The sequence below is a fragment of the Piliocolobus tephrosceles genome, chromosome 5 (assembly GCF_002776525.5).
Source record: "Piliocolobus tephrosceles isolate RC106 chromosome 5, ASM277652v3, whole genome shotgun sequence".
Taxonomy (NCBI): domain Eukaryota; kingdom Metazoa; phylum Chordata; class Mammalia; order Primates; family Cercopithecidae; genus Piliocolobus; species Piliocolobus tephrosceles.
In genome coordinates, this window is record NC_045438.1 from 151,962,953 (window position 1) to 151,978,065 (window position 15,113).

Below are 15,113 nucleotides of genomic sequence, written 5' to 3' on the forward strand. Positions count from 1 at the left end.
AAAAGCTCCCTTATAAGGTCAAGTGATCACAGGGGTCTTCTTCCTCTTCTTTGTATTGTGATAAAAGTCATCATTTTTCCCATTTTTAAGTGTACAGTTCAGTGGCATTAAGTACATTCACATTATATTGCAGTCATCACCACCATCCATCTTCAGAACTTTTCATATTCCCAAAGCGAAACTGCATATCCATGTTGCAGCATGTGTCAGAATCTCCTTCCCTTTTAGGGCTGAATAATATTCCATTGCACATATATATCACATTTTTAAATCTATTCATCCACTGATGGACTCTTAAGTTGCTTCTACTTTAGGTTATTGTGAATTACGCTGCCATAAACACTGGTATACAATTATCTGTTCAAGTGCCTGCTTTCAGGTTTTTGGGGTATATACCTAGAAGTGGAATTGATGAATCATGTAGTAATTTTTTAATTTTTTGAGGAACCATCATGATATTTTTCACAACAGCTGCACCATTTTGCATTTCTATCAGCAATGTACACAGAGTTCCAGTTTGTCCACATCCTTGCCAACATTTGTAATTTTCTTGTTTTGGGGGTTGTTTTTTGTTGTTATTAATCAAAGCCATCTTAATGTGAGCAAAATGGTATGTCATTGTGGTTTTGATTTGCATTTTCCTAATGATTAGTGATGTTGAGTGTCTTTTCATGTGCTTAATGGTCATTTGCATATTTTCTTTGAAGAAATTTCAATTCAAGTCCTTTGCCCATTTTTTAATCAAGGTGTTTGTTTTTTGTTGTTGCTCAAGAGTCTTCTTGCATTCCTAGATAGTACACTGCTTCAAGAGGCTATTTAGCATTTATCTGGGGTTCCATGGCGCAGCCTGTTCCCTTTGCACATATGTAATGTGGAGATGAGTATGTAGAGACTTACCACTCTGGAAAACTCCACCTGGCATTCTAAGATTTGCCCATATCTGCTTATTGTGGATGAGGTTCAGTGGTGGATGCTGCAGAATACACCACTGACTGCTTTTGGATACTGTATGATATTGTCATCTAACTTTTCACTAAGAAAAATAATCTCTTTAGAGGAAAGGAAGGAAGTTGAGAGTCCATCTTATAATTGTTCAGTGTAATAATATTCTAGACCAGGTATTGACAAACTGTGGACCATGGGCCAGATATCACCGCAGCCTGTTTCTGTAAATTAAGTTTTATTGGAACACTGACATGCCCATTTGTATGAGTATCTTCTATTGCTGCTTTTGCACTACAATGACAGATTGAGTAGTTGCAACAGAGATGTCTGGCCCACACAGCCTAAAACATTTGCTCTCTGGTCTTTTGTAGAAAAAGTATGCTGCCCTTTGGCTGTTCTAGGTGTTTAAGAAATACTATTTTTAAAACCATATATATAATGTAGTGATGTTGACTGCAAGCTATTCACTTTGAAAACAATAGAGCCTATGTAGTAGATATTACTGTTTTAAGTATTTATTGAATAAGATAGACCCTGATTGGGGCAATGGCTTTCATGTCCTTGGCATCACTGGGGCTGTTACCAGATGTGACCAAAAGGTTTCTAACATGGGTAGCGCTTTTTTTTTTTTTTGAGACAGAGTTTTCACTCTTGTTTCCCAGGCTGGAGTGCAATGGCATGATCTCGGCTTACTGAAACCTCCATCTCTCAGGTTCAAGCGATTCTTCCGCCTCAGCCTCCCGCGTAGCTGAGATTACAGGCTCCTGCCACCACGCCCGGCTAATTTTTGTATTTTTAGTAGAGACAGGGTTTTGCCATGTTGGCCAGGCTGGTCTCGAATTTCTGACCTCAGGTGATCCACTGGCCTGGGCCTCCCAAAGTGTTAGGATTACAGGTGTGAGCCACCACGTCTGGCCTGGGTTGAACTTTTTAAAGTCACAGAATCTGACTCCTGCCTTTCCCCTGTGATATTTCCTATTCGTACTAATCTTTGGTGAAGTAGCTGTGATCTTTAGCTGTGGTGAGAGGAGTTATGGAAGAGGACCTGCCCGGAAACGCAGACTACAGGCAACTTGCAGCCTGGCACCCTAAAGGTGGTTTCCTGCATCTCTTCCCCTCTGTCTCCAGGTCAGAGGTACAGCTTTGCTAAGGCAGTGATTGCCAGTTTTGGAATTTTGAGATACTGTTGATGTGCTGACTTTTTTTTTTTACAAATTCTGTTCAATGCCTTGACCATGTATACAGTAAACTTATGCTAGCTGTTAGAGTACTTGTTAAGGTGTATGGACACTGTCTTTGAAGAGTTTATATGGTATGTTTTGGCAGTTGAAGAGTATTAAGCACTGACTTAAAAAATTATGTATAATACCCATTGAGATAATGGGAAAGAAATCCTGCACATACACACACACTCATACCCACCCACGAACACAGACACCCAGGAAATCAGAAAACCTGATTGACATCTACATGTAGGTGTTTTCTTTTTTTATTTATTTAACTTACATTTTAAGTTCAGATGTACGTGTGCAGGTTTGTTATATAGGTAAACTTGTGTCATGGGGCTTTGTCGTACAGATTATTTTGTCACCAGGTACTAAGCCTAGTAACCATTAGTTATTTTTCCCGATCTTTGTCCTCCCACCTCCACCCTCTCGTAGGTCCCAGTGTAGATGTTTTTTTAAGTAAAACGGTGGAGTAGTCATTTTGTACAGTGCAAATAAGATTCCGAAAAAATAAGATTCCGACAGTGGATGAATCTGACCAGAGGTTACCTTTTGCTCCAGATACAATGTTGATCTAAAAGCAAAATGAACCCTTAACCCTTTCATGGAACCTTACTGCTTCATTTACTTTGTGAGTGAAGTGATGGGCACTGATACAGTATTGAAAACTTTCATGCCCTTTTCTTTACTTTTTGACAACTTGACCTTTTCTCCCCCCGGAAATATAGCAATCAGTATTTCTCTTCTGGATCTGGTTCTACAGCCTATGTTGATTTTAATTACATTCCTTGAAAACCATTCTCAAAATAGTATCTGCCCCTTACATCTTAAGCTTTAGTGTTGAAAATAGAGCTTTGATAAGAGTCCCTTTGAAAATGATTTTCTTCAGTCAATATCAGAGGAGTATTTCCTTATTTTTATATTTATATGTTTTAATTCCTTAAGAACAGATATGTACCAAATTTCATGGTATATATTTATAATCGTCTTTTCAATTTTAGACAAATTTTGGAATTCAGATGTTGCTCTTTGAAATGCTAGTGACTTCTCCAACTTGGGGACATTCACGGACTCAATAGTCATGCCTTTTATTTATGATTCTCTGAGGATTCATTCATTTCTGCATATTTTGAATGTCTGCTACACAGAGATAAATGATGTAAAATCCAGGCTATCAGAGCTGGGTCACAATTTAGTGGAGAAGATGAGTACGACAAAAATGTACCATGGAGTATGAAAAGTGCTCCTCGTAAAGACGTGTACATCATGCCATAGTAAGTTTAGGGAATTTGTAAACTCACTGAAGTCCTAACTCAATTTAAATTGAGTTAGACTGTGGATAAATTTATCCGACGAGAAACACATAATAATATGTGTCTACTCTGAGGTAATAAATGAAAAAAGTTGGATAAAATAAAATATGTCTGTTATAACCAGTGGCCCCCAGCAAGGCCAGTGCTCTTGAGCCATTATTATTCCTGCACATTCTTTGTGTTTGGGTTATTAACATTGCGCTTAGGTCAGATGAGCGTGTGTTCAATCTGCCATGCTTTGATAACTAAAGTAAAATGCTGATGGAGATCATTTAAGACTGTCTCTATGCTGTTGATTGCATGCTTGTGGCTCATAATCAGAATGATGCAAAGTAATTGTTAGACTGACTTGCCAAGGCTACATTTTGTGCCGTTGCCACTGTCAGCACTTTGGTCCTGCTGTGCTGCCTGAAGAACGCTTGCCTGGCACCTGTTGGGCACTAATACACAACTCTCCACTGAATGTCATGGGTAACTTTTGTTCTCACATCCTCGCTTGCTACCCTCAAAAAAAAAAAAAAAAAAAAAAAAAAACCTGACAAAGATTTTTTTTTTTTTTTTGACAGAGTCTTGCTCTGTTGTCCAGGCTGGAGTTCAATGGCATAGTCTTAGTGTCCTGCAACCTCCACCTCCCAGGTTTAAGCAATTCTCCTGCCTCAGCTTCCCAAGTAGCTGGGATTACAGGCACACACCACCATGCCCAGCTAATTTTTCTATTTTCAGTAGAGATGGGGTTTCACTATATTGCCCAGGCTGGTCTTGAACTCCTGACCTCAGGTGATCCACCTGCCTCAGCTTCCCAAAGTGCTGAGATTACAGGCATGAGCCACGGTGCCCGGCCGTAAGTGCTTATTTTTTATTTGTCAGAATGCTTACGTATCGAGACTTTAATCTCTCATGCATGTTGTCAGGGAGCTCATCTTTTCTCTTTGGCCGTGAAACCCAGACAAACCTAGCTTTGTCACTTACTGGTGACCTTGGTTAGGTTACTTTTCTTGAGCCTTATTTTCCTCATCTGTGCAATGAGGCTAATAAAACCTATTTTACAGAGATTTTTTGTCAGAATTAGAGATAATAGATAAAAATGTGTTCATACAAATTAGCCACTTAGCAGATGGTTGTGGCAAATATTAAGGAAATTTAATGCTTACTCAGGATGATACAATACAATCACAAGACAACATTTCCAAAAGTCAGTCAGTCTGAAAATATAATGATAACGTAACTGTGGAACATATAGTATCAGCACAGTTTTACTGGGCAAGTCATTTTTACCAGACACACAATTCGATTTGGATGTTAGAATCTAAACCACATGGTTTTATGGCTAGATCTGGAATACAGGATATGTTATGGACCCTCGCATATATACCTTCAAAGGATATGGAGCTACCTTTGGAAGCAATGTATGATTTAGTCTTTTTTTTTTTTTTTTTTTTTTGAGATGGAGTCTCACTCTGTTGCCCAGGTTGGAGTGCAGTGGTGCGATCTCAGCTCACTGCAACCTCCACCTCACGGGTTCAAGAGATTCTCCTGCCTCAGCCTCCTGAGTAGCTAGGATTACAGGCATGTTACCTGGCTAATTTTTATATTTTTAGTAGAGACGGGGTTTTGCCATGTTGCCCAGGCTTATCTTGAACTCCTGACATCAAGTGATCTTCCTGCCTCGGCCACTGAAAGTGCTGGGATTACAGGCATGAGCCACCACGCCCATCAAGATTTAGTCTTGATGGTGTAAAAAAGCCATTATGTAGCATACAACACAGCCTGACCATCTAATGCTCACTCATGGAAAAGCGGTGACTACAAGAGAGTTGGGCAAAGCAAAAACTCTGTCCTTATAAGAAGTTCATTGTTAGATCTAGAAACATCTCACCAGCTTCTGAATTGTACCATGAAAAGAGATTTGTTAAAAGTAGCTCGGTTCATATTCCATGATATTGTAAGTGACTAGAGTGAATTGTCTAAGAAATGCTCTCTCTGACTCCATCCAGTGCTGACATTTAACGTCTGTGTTCTTGTTTCCTAACATTGATTCTATTTCACATGGTCAACATGTAATAGACATGTTTTTTCTAAGAGCATGACCCCCACCACAAATTACCACTCCCCTTAAAAATTGCGTCAGTTGGACCAGGGTTGAAGCATTTAGGGAGCATTTGTTGTAAGGCACTGTCACCTACCATTGGTTATGGACCCTAGTTTCACAGATCAGACTCTGTGTGGCTCTACTTTGCATCTCCACCTTTCATCTCGCCAGGATTTTGCAGCCAGTATCTATCTCCTATGGCATTTCTTTGCTGCTGCTGTGTGTTCTTTCTCCCTCTGCTGTTCTCTGCCAGCCCTATCTGCTGCCTGAGTCATGGAGCAGTGTTGGATACTCAGAAAAGGTTAACTGCATTCGTGTCTTCATGACTGGAGACATGATTTCCACACACTCTGCCCATTGCGGGATACACTCACTTCCCCAGGCTCCCCTAAAGAGTGGGATTTCCCTGGAATGTCACTAGTTGCTGGGGGAGGTATAGCACCCTTAATTGAGGGCAAGGGTGTGTCATGTGACTTCAGCAAATCCTATCACATATATTTTTAGCAAACCAACCATTCTCTTTGAGAAGGAACTTGGGTTAGAAATATTAACACCGAATGAACCTTTTAATTTTTGATACCTTCTAAAGAAATATGGTAAGTCCTGATTTTTTTTTTTTTCAGGTTTTCACCTTCAGATAGTGATTTAATTTCTAGGATCACTCAAGATCATACAGTTTTCAGTTAACTTTTTCTCTGTATCATTAAGTAACTCTACCATGATTGGAGCCAAAAACAAGGATATTTGCTAGACTTCAGACTTAATGATTTAATACTTGATCTAGCCATCCCTATTCACCCTTTATCCCGAGTCTTTAAAGTTGAGTCCTTTTTCGGTATGTTGGACACCCACTGAATATTCTTTTTTTTTTGAGACGAAGTTTCACTCTTGTTGCCCAGGCTGGAGTGCAGTGGTGCACTCTCGACTCGCTGCAACTTCCACCTCCTGGGTTCAAGCGATTCTCCTGCCTCAGCCTCCCGAGTGGCTGGGATTACAAGCATCTGCCAACATGCCCAGCTAATTTTTGTATTTTTGGTAAGGACGGGGTTTCACCACGTTGGCCAGGATGGTCTTGAACTCCTGACCTCAGGTGATCCACCCGCCTTGACCTCCCAAAGTGCTGGGATTACAGGTGTGAGCCTCCGCACCCGGCCACCTACTGAATATTCTACTGTGTGATTCTATTCCCTGTGGTATGTGTGTTAGTTTGTGTTCTTCTACGCTACACCCACTCAAACCAAAACAATTTTTTGCTGTTAAGGCTTTTTATATTTATTCAGCCTGCCTTTCTCAATCTTGAAAAATGTAGAAGAAAAAGAACCACATGCTACCACAATATGTAGTCATTTCTTATAAACTTGGGACACTTTGGTAGACTCTGTAAATTCAACAAATAAATATTTATTGGTTCATTCCTTCAATGCAGTACTCTTGCAGTCCTCAAAAATTACGATGTTGATGCATCTATTGATGTTAAAAGAGGTTTTCAATATAATTAATAAGTAAAAAAAATCAGACAGCAAAACACTATGAATACTATCATAGTATGTTATAAATAGATTGTATGTATATATGTAGATTTATTTCTAGATGTGTATGTACAATATACTCTGTATACTTGGGCATAGGAAAGAGTCTGGGGTCATATAACCAGAATGTTAATAGTGATTATTAGTGGGACTTCTGTGGATTTGTATTACTTGAGTTTTTCTATTTATCTAATTATTATACAGTAAACAGTTTTATTTTGTTCTCATTTGTCTCATCCACTTTTTTTGACTGCATAGTTCTGTAATTTTTTTTTAATTTAAAAAATTTTTGCGGGTACATAGTAGGTGTGTATATGTATGGGGTACATGAGGTGTTTTGATACAGACATGTAAAATAAACACATCATGAAGAATAGAGTGTCCATCCCGCCAAGCATTTATCCATTACATTGCAAACACTCCAGTTATACTCTTTATTTAAAAATGTACAGTTATTATTGACTACAGTCACCCTGTTGTGTTATCAAATAGTAGATCTTATTTATTCTAACTACTTTTTTTGTGCCCATTAACCATCCCTACCTCCGCTCCAACACCCTACTACCCTTCCCAGCCTTTGGTAGCCATCCTCCTACTCTCTGTGTCCATGAGTTCAGTAGGTTTGATTTTTAGATCCCACAAATAAGTGAGAACATGCTAAGTTTGTCTTTCTGTACCTGGCTTTTTTCACTTAACATAATGATCTCGTTCCATCCATGTTGTTACAAATGACTAAATCTCATTCTTTTTTATGGCTGAATAATATTCCATTGTGTGTATATACCACACTTTCTTTATCCATTCATCTGTTGGTAGACATTTATATTGCTTCCAAATCTTAGATGTTGTAAACAGTGCTGCAACAAACAGGAAGTGCAGACTTGTCCTCAATATACTGATTTCCTTTCTTTTGAGTATATACCCAGCAGTAGGATTTCTGGATCTTGTGGCTACTTGTCTCATCTACTTGTGAGGGGTGAGGAAAAAGGGAATATGGTGCAGGTACTCACATTCTGGTAAATTTTTTGTTGTTTTTTGTTTGTTTGTTTTGCTCTTGTTGCCCAGGCTGGAGTGCAATGGCATGATCTTGGCTCACTGCAACTTCCGCCTCCCAAGTTCAAGCAATTTTCCTGCCTCAGCCTCCCAAGTAGCTGGGAGTTCAGGTGCATGCCACCATGCCCAGCTAATTTTGTATTTTTAGTAGAGACAGAGTTTTACCATAGTGGCCAGGTTGGTCTCAAACTCCTGACCTCAGGTGATCTACCCCACTTAGCCTCTCAAAGTGCTGGGATTAACAGGAGTGAGCCACCACGCCCAGTCACATTCTGGAGAATTATTAAGTCACCAAAGTCTCTCCTGTGTCTTTCCTCCATTGTTACAGATATATGAACATGTTATGCCAAATGCTGGTAATGCCTTTTTGTTTTATTCAATCTCTTCTGCGTACCAAATGCCACACTAAAAACTAGAAACATTCTATGAAGTCAGTATTGTTATTGCCATTATATAAATGAGGAAAGGGTTCAGAGAGTTTAAGTGACTGGAACCACACAGCTCCTCTGTGACTGAGCTGAGGCTCAGACTGAGGTCTGACTTTGAAATCTATCTTTATGGTCTCAAGAATTCGTACTGTAGACATCTCGTCTGTTGTTAGGATTAAAAGGCCAATGCGTGTGAGTGGATTATAAAGTGTTGCTTTAAAACAAAGAAGATACTCAGAGATTTTGTCAGTATCTACCGTTTTTCAATGTTTGCATGGTTTTCTGGCAGTTTTTTCAATTGGAGCCTAACCTTTGTCTTTGCAGCCCCGCCTAGCCTAGGATAGTCTGACTGCATAGTCAGTGTCATGTTAAATACTTGTGGACTGCTCTGTGGGACTTGGAGGAGTGCCCTTTAGATTCTGAGAAACTGAGTCTGGGAATCTTCCTGCAGGCTGGTGGGCCATCCTGAAGAAGCTCTATCCTGCCTTGGTGGCCACATGCAGCCCACGTCCTCTGAGGAAAAGGGCGGGAAAGCTGTGGCCTTCCACAGCGCATAGAATGAATCTCGAAGGTTCTGGAATCCTGTGCAACTTGCCCACAGAAGATCAGGAGCTGGAATAGCTTTGCCTCACAGCCTCTCTTAAACCTGCAAAGGCGTCTTTAAAATAGTTTCTGGAAATTATTGTTGAGTTGGATCTTGAACTTAGTTCCTTGTGTGGTGTAGATTAAACAGTCTGTTGCCGTCACTCCCTTATCTCTCTTTGTCTTTCAGGCTTCCTCTGTCCAACATTCACATCATCTCTGTTCTTTCCCACACTTTGTTTGACCCGTCAGTATCTCAGACACCGTGACTTCCTCACGGGATTACTTAGTCAGCCTGATATGTGGCCTCCAGCGCCCCTCTGCCAAGTCCACATTCCCATATGAGCCTAATTACATACAAATCACTGCGGGGAGTGAAGCTGTGGGTATACCATTTCGGGAAAGAGCAAAGTGCAGGAATGGGGTACTTTGGTTATTTACTAAGACTTCTTCACAGCCTGGGCAATGTAGCAAGATTCCATCTCTGCAAATAAAAAACACAACATTTTAATCCAGATGTGGTGGCACATGCCTGTAGTCCCAGCTACTTGGGGGCTAAGGCAGGAGTTTGAGTCTAGGAGTTTGAGGCTGCAGTGAGCTATGATGGCACCCCCATCCACGGTCACTGAATTCCCCCATGAGGGGCACTTTGGAGGGAGGATCCCAGGGTCTCAGCTCAACTCTGCCACTCACAACCGTACACACGTGAGCAAGTGGCTCAGTCCCCTGGGCCTCAGGGTTTCCAACTATAAAATGGGCATAGATCTATGACAAACCTGGGTGACAAAGCAAGACCCTATCCCAGAAAACGAAACAAGGCTGGGTACAGTGGCTCAAACCTGTAATCCCAACACTTTGGGAGGCCAAGGTGGAAGGAGCGCTTGAGGCCAGGAGTTCAAGACCAGCCTGGACAACATCTCTACAGAAACATTACTTTAAAAAAATACAAAAAAGGCTTCTTCAGTAAGCATCATGGTGGGCATGGAGGACGTGACATTTTTAAAAAACGCGCCTAAAAATTTGATTTCTTGGGCACCACAATATGGACTCTTTGTCACAAGGACCATACATCTCATGATACATGAATCATGCCTGTGATTGGTTTCTGCGTATTGATTGTTCAAAGCTCTGCTTTTAAACTTCGTATAGTCAGCCAAATAATCACGCATCTATTGTTCTTCAGACATTTACTGTGCACCTGATAAAGGCCAAAGTGCTAGGGGCTGGAATTTCTTATCACCTCTAGGCCTGCTCATTTGGACTGATTTAGAAAATGGAGTTATACATTTTTTTAAAAAATCTCTTTTTCTCTTCTAGTTTTCCAAAGAAATTAGACCATTTTCTTCGTGAAAAGAAATCGAGCTGCTGTTTTCATAGGGTGAGTGATCCTTTGAATCTTTCCTGTATTTTTACCCACATCAAAATGTTATCCAATTACTATGATGCGCCAAGAAAAAGTGTGTGACAGCATGCATTCTCTAGTTTTCTCGTGCTTGGAACCAAGGTATTTTTCCTGTTCTTCGACTCTCCTCATCACTGAGTCCTTTGGAGAGGATGGTTTCCCTTGTAGATTTTTTCTGCCATTTCTTTTTGGTGTTCACATGCTTTGCCTCTTGCGAGGTCATCATCGTTGCTATTGCCTTGTCCAGCTCGCAGAGAAGAAGTTTCTTTCCCTCAGCAACTGGTGCACAGAAATACAGCTGTGGGCAAGGGGGAACCATCCAATTTCTTCAAGTGACTGTGATGTCTCTTGAATTCCATGACCAAGAATAATAGGATGTGAGCCCCAGATGAGACCTGAGAGCTTGTCTGTCAAAGGCCCTATGTACAGATGAGGCAGCTGAGGCCCAAAGGCTTCACATCACCTTTGTGGGGCTTCATGGAGAGTAGCAGAGCTGGGATTATGACACAGGTATGTTCGGCTCCTAGCTGCGTGATGTTTGTCCTGCACAAGACTGGTTTTGGAATCTGCAGATTCTTTATGAGGCTGTAGAATTATAGGTAGTTCAACTTAAAGTGGTCTTGGTAATCTAATAATGATCACCCCTAAGGCAAGGGTCAAGATTGATGCTGGTAGACTATTTGACTTTCTCATAATCATAGTTGGCTACTAAGTAAAGGGGTTGGCAGAGTGAGCGTACCCAGAACACTTCTGTTATGGACGTCATCTGAGAAAGCTTATTTTCCTTTGCGCCCTTTCCAAACCACTGCATCTGCAATGCCACGTTGTCACATGCTGAGACTTGGTGGTACATCTGCTTTGCAGCTAGAAGTCACAGTACACCTGCAGGTGCGTGCAGTCCAGCTGCCGACCCACACACATGACTCGCGGTTGTCTGCACCTGCAGAAGAATGCCTATCAGGGTTCCTATACTGAAGTACAAATTTGACCTACTGTCATAGAGACTTTTGAGAAACATTTATTCTTTTCTTTTATTTTATTTATTTGAGACAGAGTCTCTCTCTGTCACCCAGGCTGGAGTACAGTGGTGCGATTTTGGCTCACTGCAAGCTCCGCCTCCTGGGTTCAGGCCATTCTCCTGCCTCAGCCTCCCGAGTAGCTGGGACTACAGGCGCCCGCCACCATGCCCGGCTAATTTTTTGTATTTTTAGTAGAGACAGGGTTTCACAGTGTTACCTAGGATGGTCTCAATCTCCTGACTTCGTGATCTGCCTGCCTCAGCCTCCCAAAGTGCTGGGATTATAGGCGTGAGCCACTGCGCCCGGCCCCGTTTTTTCATTTTTTTAAAGTTATGTTGGTTTTTACATAAGAGCGCAATTGTGCGATAAGATGGAGAGAAGTTAAGAACATGATTCTCAGTTAGAATCCCAGAAGGTAGACTTCATTGTGTATTTTTTTTTTTTTTAAGACATCCTAGGTTAAATCTGGCTTCGAATTGTGTTCATTTAGGTTGGTGAACTAAGTGCGCTTATTTCCAAAACATTTCATCTCACCTAGGGAGTGGTCAAAGGGTGGCATTAAGAGCTTGTGTTTATTATTTTATCCAACTTGTCAACTTAATCACTTTGTCTTCTTTCCTAATTAGAGTCATTATTGTGGAACTTGATCATCTCCTTGTGTAGATACAGACATAATTGGTTTCTACCAACATACTGAATGGAATATAGAACATAGATTGCTGATTTGTGAGGGATCATCTGCTGAATTACCCTAATATTGATCTCTCCTGTCCACAGAGCTGGGTCTACATGAGTTAGCATTCATTAGAAGTATGAAGGAAACCTTTCCTGTCTTATCTGAGAAAAGCCCAAAAGGTTTATTCTCAGAGCTCACCACAATACCGTGTGGGTCACTGACACCTATTGCTGTCTGGGGAACGTAAAGGTCTCTTTAGAGTCAAGAGATTAATTAGACTAAAAGAAGGGGGCAATTAAGGGCCTTGAGAAAGTGAAGAAATGTCCATTTCCATGCCTACATCATAGGATTCCTTGGGTAAAGAACAAACTGGTAGAGAAGGATCTGAGGCACGAAATAGTGAAGGAATGAAAGAAGGACCGTCTGAACCCATGTAGACCACTTGTGGCTACTTTGGTTTCCTTCTGGGGTCATGTTTGATGTCAACATTGAAGAGGGCATCAAATTATTATCCAAAATATTGCAAGCCGTTTGCTTTTACTAAATAAGAAAAAAACTAAACACAGATAGAAGCCATGAGTATTTTTTTTTTTCCTAAAAAGAAGCTCAGAAGCTGGCCCCCGCATGCACATACACCTTGTAAAACATGAGTCCCTGGGTTCAGTTTCATAGTATGCAACGGGGCTGGGTCTTGGGAACAATGCTGCTGTTGTTTCTAAGCTCAAACAGCAGTCACCATCAATGGTATCTCTTTAAGGGAAATCCAGGGAAATACTCTTGCCAGCACTGTGATTTTATTTGCTAGAGGCCAGGTGGCAATGACATGCATTGGTTCCATAGCAACATGACTGTGCTGCCAGAAAACATACAATGACTGTGACAGCCAGTGTATCCTGGGCAGGATGAGGGCAGCCCTGATACCCTCTTTTATTTCCCACCTTATCCACTCTTGCCTTTCCCCTCCTGGGGCCTGTGATATGCGGAGAATGTGGTTTTCGTAATTGTTACTATCTACTTCTGCTATTAACACTTGCCTCCTGTCCCGGTCCATCTTGGGACTTGATGAGAGAGAAGGCAATGCCTGTAGGAACGTTCTGCAGGCCTCTGAATGGGTCAGCAGGGTTGGCAGCACCTGCCTGCCTTAGCAATTGAAAGGAGGTGGAGAGTCTGTGCTTTTCATCCTCCCTGTGGCACAGCGGCTCTGTCAGAATGGCCTGGTGGGGAGGATACTTCCCATGCATCATGGTCAGCTGCTCCTGGCTGAAATGTGTGAGTAGCGACATGGAGCAATGTGAAATCCAGGGAAACAGAGTGCTCATTTAATAAACTGCAGATTGAGGAGACACCTACCAGTGGAGCCTGCAATGCCAGGCCCAGTAGGACTGCACAAAGAAAGGCAATACCCATTTCTCATCTTCTGGGAGCTTGGACCAGAGAGGCAATTTCTAATTGCAGTTTCTCTACTGATGTGCAGTTGGGGCTTTCACATTTCTGTGATGTTTTCTCAACTATACAATCCTTAATGAAAGCATTGTAAGAACTCTTAGTTTCAACAGATGCTTTTTTCCCTCTGAACTCTTGAAGCATTTTAAAAAATCTTTACCATCCATTTGACATTGCTCTTATATTTCCTTTTTTGATATACATTGCTTTGGGGGCCTGAGTGGTTTTCTAGGCAGAGACTAAGCCCTTCAAGGATAGGAACCATGTATCTTCTTCTTCATCTTCTTAAAAAAAATTCTCTAATGCTCACAACTGAGCTCTGTGGATAGTAACCATGACATTAATATTTGTTCATGACAACGTTGTATTCTCACCCTATCTCCCAAGGAAATTCTGAGGCAAGTGTGTAAATATATTGAAAATGTTGTTCAGTTCTTCAAAGAAAAGATAAACTCAAGAAATTATTTTCCTAATGTGGTTTTCTTTTTAATGTAGATATAAAGTCACAAGGTAAGAATATCTAAAGGCTTCACATTTCCTCATCTTCCTCTTTGTGGCTACTGACCATAGCATATACCCCTGGGTTTTATATTGGCACCAAAATAATCCTTTTTCTCACCTCACTCCCGATATTCACTGTATTGAATTTGTCTTTGGGACGAGACTTCTCAGTCTAGCAATTTTTTTGAACTATTAAGTAAGAGATAGGAGGGATTTTTTCCATTAAAATGACAGATAGATTAGGTTTCATAGATAAGGATAGTGATTCCTAATTTGGTTTTGAGGTCTGTTTAGGGGAGGGAAGGTTTTTATCTTATGAAAACTTTTATCTTACAAGAGTTCTCTTCCCATCCCAAGTTCCGAGCCCACTGAGAAATAAGACAAGAGTATTGAGGCAGACGGGGGCCAGAATGCTGCTGTGTGACTGAGGGCAATGTGCTAACTTGCCACCTGCCTGTTCCCCAGTCTAGCTTGGTCGCAGGCCACCTGCAGGAAAGTTTTGAGTCTACAGGCACCTGTCTGTGTGAAGAGGCCCAAATCCCTGCTAACCCTGCTCAAAATTTTATAGATTAACCCTATCCAAGGAGAGGGGCATAGACCGTGTTGGCTTTAGCGCCAGCCGGGTTACTCATTCTACACCCTTGAGGAAGAAAAGGTTGGAGCAAGAGGTCAGAGGGTGTAAGGGAAATCCTCCCCCATAGAAAGCTGGGGTGGGGTGTGGTGTTTCCTTCCTGCTCTGACCATATTTCTGTTCCCTGCACACCATCAGGCCTACCCGCCCCCAGCTCACTCAAGCCTTCTTACCTGTTGTGTTTTCTTTATGGCGCTTGGGCTTCTGCATCCGACTGCGGGTTTATTGTTAGTCTCCTCTATTAGAATGTTAGCTCAGTGAAAGCAAAAGCCTTGT

The 15,113-nt window shown here is 41.4% G+C and overlaps 1 protein-coding gene across 6 annotated transcripts in view; it reads left to right on the top strand.

Annotated features, from left to right (window-relative positions):
• The window catches only part of ATXN1 (ataxin 1), a 462,258-nt gene that overhangs the window by 229,716 nt on the left and 217,429 nt on the right, over positions 1 to 15,113 (top strand). For 5 of the 6 annotated variants that reach the window (XM_031935685.1, XM_031935684.1, XM_023209805.3 and 2 more), the window contains one exon: positions 10,483 to 10,543. The exons of the other annotated variant lie outside the window; for it this stretch is intronic. The gene's annotated coding sequence lies outside the window, so the exon portion shown is untranslated. The remainder of the gene's footprint in view (positions 1 to 10,482; positions 10,544 to 15,113) is intronic. 6 annotated transcript variants of the gene reach the window in all.